The sequence below is a fragment of the Strongylocentrotus purpuratus genome, unplaced genomic scaffold (assembly GCF_000002235.5).
Source record: "Strongylocentrotus purpuratus isolate Spur 01 unplaced genomic scaffold, Spur_5.0 spur5_scaffold_13, whole genome shotgun sequence".
Lineage (NCBI taxonomy): Eukaryota > Metazoa > Echinodermata > Echinoidea > Camarodonta > Strongylocentrotidae > Strongylocentrotus > Strongylocentrotus purpuratus.
In genome coordinates, this window is record NW_022145598.1 from 22,355,138 (window position 1) to 22,361,137 (window position 6,000).

Below are 6,000 nucleotides of genomic sequence, written 5' to 3' on the forward strand. Positions count from 1 at the left end.
GGGAGATGACTTTTTCTCAAATCTGGAGTCTACATTCCTGTCTTTTGCGAGCAATATCGCCGTTATTTCTGCTTGGATTTTGTTGACTTTTGAGTAAGTTGTAGCTGAGACTATATGCTATCTAAATCAACCCTCATTTTTTCAATAAGATGTCATGATCGCGCTCATGATCATGATCATTATCATCATGATCATCATTATCATAATGATGATAATCATTTATCAATTACATTTTCATTTCTTTGAATAAGATAAAATCGTCAAAAGGTGTTCTTCATGATGTAAATTAGAGTCAAATGTGTAACTGGTTACTGCACAGGGTCAAAGGTCATACATTGTTTCAATCTATCTTCCCTAGATCCATGATGATCAAGGAGACACAATTTAATCTTGACATATGAATAGATCATAATGGGAGAAGCATATAAATGGGAGAAGCATTTTACAAAATAATATATCGTGTAATGCATTATTCGTTATGTAAACCATTATCATACGTATCACCTAATTCGTCTAAGTGACGAATTAAAGTCTAGTTAGGTGATACGTAACGAAGTCTACGTATCACCTATTGATTTCGTCAAGATTTTTATTCCTATTCCTATTATTCTTATTATTCTTCCTCGAATTTGTTCGCAGGATATCTCAAGACTGAATAAAGCCATTGTTATAAATCTTTCAATGATGATAGATCTTAGTCTAACTTAGAACTGCGTGAATTTTCAAAGACTCAAAGTCATCGTGACGTCATCCAGGCGGCATTTTGTGAAAATCAACTAATGATCATATCTTCATAACGAATAGTAATTTTTCATTCATATTTATCATAATTAAGATCAATATCCGTCCGATCAATTTTAGGTCAATAAACGTTCGTAAATGCGCGCGTGCGCGCTCGTCCGCGCGTTTACGCGCGCGCAAAAAATTAAAATGCTCTAAATCATCCCAAAATTTTTTTGCATACGTTTCAGGCCATATGGAGCATTTGATTAAAAAATTACGCGCACGCGCATGCGCGCGCGTTTTCGCGCGTACTGGCATTTTGCAACATAGAATCGCCGATTTTTTTCTGTCATCATATTTGGTACATTTTCCAAGCATTTTGATAATTTGTTCACCTTTTATTAACGCAATGAGCGTCCGTCAAAGTTGACAGCACGCGCGGATTTGCGTTATCTTTATCCACAATACATGGACAAAAACATGCCTATATAAAACTCATTGTAACTCTTCAGAATAGATAGAAACTCCTAATATTTTTTCATATTAAGATAGATTATGAGTCGGAGATATGATTTCATGTCTCATTTTATCCTCAATTAACTCATGACGTCATCATAATGGCCTCCAAACTCAAAATTTCAATTTGCATATTATGACGTCAGCATATTTTTGGAAAATTGATTGTATCTCTGTAAATATGAATCAATTTTCTTTTTATTTTTGATATATTCTAGCTGAGACAATTTTCTACAAATGTAGTATTCACAATTTTTATTTTTGACAAAAGTATCATGGTGTATTTTTGCAATTAAAGGAGGCATGTCAATTTTTCGCATTTTGCGTGTATTCTCTATGGGACATGACTTTTTCTCAAAACTCGATTCTACACTCCTGTCTTTCGCGAGCAAAATCTCCGTTGTTTTAGCTTTGTTTTCGCTGAGCTTTGGATATGTTGTAGCTGAAACAATGAGCTATCAAAAGTGTGCCCTTTATTTTTCGATTAGATGCCGGGATCATGCTCATATTTCACTTGCAAAGTAGGATTTCTGAATTCCATTTCCCGTTTACGTGTAATCGCTATGGGAGATGTTTTGGTATATCGGTAACGCACTTGACTTCCAACCTCGAGATCCCTGGTTCGAGTCCGGGTGTCTCCAACACTTTTTTTTCACTTTTTTTCCTTTTGACCTTCACTGTACCATCTCCTTTGATTATTTAAACACGTAGATTCGCAAATAATGTCATAAATAACCCTTTTTACTTTATTATTACCCTATTTTTACTTAATCCATTACTTTTTGCGTGTAATCCCTATGGGAGATGACTTTTCCTCAAATCTGGAGTCTACATTCCTGTCTTTTGCGAGCAATATCGCCGTTATTTCGGCTTGGATTTTGTTGATTTTTTAGTATGTTGTAGCTGAGACTATATGCTATCTAAATCAACCCTCATTTTTTCAATAAGATGTCATGATCGCGCTCATGATCATGATCATTATCATCATGATCATCATTATCATAATGATGATAATCATTTATCAATTACATTTTCATTTCTTTGAATAAGATAAAATCGTCAAAAGGTGTTCTTCATGATGTAAATTAGAGTCAAATGTGTAACTGGTTACTGCACAGGGTCAAAGGTCATATATTGTTTCAATCTATCTTCCCTAGATCCATGATGATCAAGGAGACACAATTTAATCTTGACATATGGATAGATCATAATGGGAGAAGCATATAAATTGGAAAAGCATTTAACAAAATAATATATCGTGTAATGCATTATTCGTTATGTAAACCATTATCATACGTATCACCTAATTCGTCTAAGTGACGAATTAAAGTCTAGTTAGGTGATACGTAACGAAGTCTACGTATCACCTATTGATTTCGTCAAGATTTTTATTATTATTATTATTCTTCCTCGAATTTGTTCGCAGGATATCTCAATATTGAATAAAGCCATTGTCATGAATCTTTCAATGGTGATAGATCTTAGTCTAACTTAGAACTGTGTGACTTTTCAAAGACTGAAAGTCATCGTGACGTCATCCAGGCGCCATTTTGTGAAAATCAACTTATGATTATATCTTCATAACGGAAAAGTATTTCTCATTCATAATTATCACGATTAAGATCAATATCCGTCCGGTCAATTTCAGGTCAAAAAATGCGCGCAAAAATGCGCGTACGCTTTTGTCCGCGCGTTTACGCGCGCGAATTTTTTCTAAATGCTCCAAATCATCCCAAATTTTTTTTACATACGTTTCAGGCCATATGGAGCATTTGATAAAAAAATTACGCACACGCGCATGCGCGCGCGTTTTCGCGCGTACTGGCATTTTGCAAGACAGAATCGCCGATTTTTTTCTGTCATCATATTTGGTACATTTTTCCAAGCATTTTGATTATTTGTTCACATTTTATTAACGCAATGAGCGTCCGTCAAAGTTGACAGCACGCGCGGATTTGCATTATCTTTATCCACAATACATGGGCAAAAACATGCCTATATACAATTAATCGTAACTCTTTAGAATAGATAGAAACTCCTAATATTTTTTCATATTTGGATAGATTATGAGTCGGAGATATGATTTCATGTCTCATTTGATCCTCAATTAACTCATGACGTCATCATAATGGCCTCCAAACTCAAAATTTCAATTTGCATATTATGACGTCAGCATATTTTGGAATATTCATTGTATCTCTCTAAATATCAATTGTTTTTCTTCAAAATTCTGATATGTTGTAGCTGAGACAATTTTCTACAAATGCAATTTTCACAATTTTTATTTTTGACAAAAGTATCATGGTGTATTTTTGCGATTAAAGGAGGCATGTCAATTTTTCACATTTTGCGTGTATTCTCTATGGGACATGACTTTTTCTCAAAACTGGATTCTACACTCCTGTCTTTCGCGAGCAAAATCTCCAATGTTTTAGCTTCGTTTTCGCTGAGCTTCGGATATGTTGTAGCTGAGACAATGAGCTATCACAAGTGTAGCATTTATTTTTCGATTAGATGCCGGGATTATGCTCATATTTCACTTGCAATGTAGGATTTCAGAATTCAATTTCCCGTTTACGTGTAATCGCTATGGGAGATGTTTTGGTATATCGGTAACGCACTTGACTTCCAACCTCGAGATCCCTGGTTCGAGTCCGGGTGTCTCCAACAATTTTTTTTCTTCACTTTTTTTTCCTTTTGACCTTCACTGTACCATCTCCTTTGATTATTTAAACACGTAAAATCGCAAATAATGTCATAAAAAACCCTTTTTACTTTATTATTACCCTATTTTCACTTAATCCATTACTTTTTGCGTGTAATCTATGGGAGATGACTTTTTCTCAAATCTGGAGTCTACATTCCTGTCTTTTGCGAGCAATATCGCCGTTATTTCTGCTTGAATTTTGTTGATTTTAGAGTATGTTGTACCTGAGACTATATGCTATCTAAATCAATCCTCATTTTCTTCAAAAAGATGTCATGATTGCGCTCATGATCATGATCATTATCATCATGATCATCATTATCATAATGATGATAATCATTTATCAATTACATTTTCATTTCTTTGAATAAGATAAAATCGTCAAAAGGTGTTCTTCATGATGTAAATTAGAGTCAAATGTGTAACTGGCTACTGCACAGGGTCAAAGGTCATATATTGTTTCAATCTATCTTCCCTAGATCCATGATGATCAAGGAGACACAATTTAATCTTGACATATGAATAGATCATAATGGGAGAAGCATATAAATGGGAGAAGCATTTTACAAAATAATATATCGTGTAATGCATTATTCGTTATGCAAACCATTATCATACGTATCACCTAATTCGTCTAAGTGACGAATTAAAGTCTAGTTAGGTGATACGTATGAAATATACGTATCACCTTTTGATTTCGTCAAGATTTTATTATTATTTATTTATTTATTTATTTATTATTATTCTTCCTCGAATTTGTTCGCAGGATATCTCAAGACTGAATGAAGCCATTGTTATGAATCTTTCAATGATGATAGATCTTAGTCTAACTTAGAACTGCGTGAATTTTCAAAGACTCAAAATTATCGTGACGTCATCCAGGCGCCATTTTGTGAAAATCAACTAATGATCATATCTTCATAACGAATACTAATTTTTCATTCATATTTATCATGATTAAGATCAATATCCGTCCGGTCAATTTCAAGTCAATAAACGTCCGTAAATGCGCGCGTGCGCGCTCGTCCGCGCGTTTACGCGCGCGCAAAAAATTAAAATGCTCTAAATCATCCCAAATTGTTTTTGCATACGTTTCAGGCCATATGGAGCATTTGATAAAAAAAATTACGCACACGCGCATGCGCGCGCGTTTTCGCGCGTACTGGCATTTTGCAACATAGAATCGCCGATTTTTTTCTGACATCATATTTGTTACATTTTTCCAAGCATTTTGATAATTTGTTCACCTTTTAATAACGCAATGAGCGTCCGTCAAAGTTGACAGCACGCGCGGATTTGTGTTATCTTTATCCACAATACATGGGCAAAAACATGCCTATATAAAATTCATTGTAACTCTTTAGAATAGATAGAAACTCCTAATATTTTTTCATATTTGGATAGATGATGAGTCGGAGATATGATTTCATGTCTCATTTTATCCTCAATTAACTCATGACGTCATCATAATGGCCTCCAAACTCAAAATTTCAATTTGCATATTATGACGTCAGCATATTTTTGGAAAATTGATTGTATCTCTGTAAATATGGATCAATTTTCTTTTTAATTTTGATATGTTCTAGCTGAGACAATTTTCTACAAGTTAGTATTCACAATTTTTATTTTTGACAAAAGTATCATGGTGTATTTTTGCGATTAAAGGAGGCATGTCAATTTTTCGCATTTTGCGTGTATTCTCTATGGGACATGACTTTTTCTCAAAACTGGATTCTACACTCCTGTCTTTCGCGAGCAAAATCTCCGTTGTTTTAGCTTTGTTTTCGCTGAGCTTCGAATATGTTGTAGCTGAGACAATGAGCTATCAAAAGTGTGTCCTTTACTTTTCGATTAGATGCCGGGATCATGCTCATATTTCACTTGCAAAGTAGGATTTCTGAATTCCATTTCCCGTTTACGTGTAATCGCTATGGGAGATGTTTTGGTATATCGGTAACGCACTTGACTTCCAACCTCGAGATCCCTGGTTCGAGTCCGGGTGTCTCCAACACTTTTTTTTCACTTTTTTTTCCTTTTGACCTTCACTGTACCAT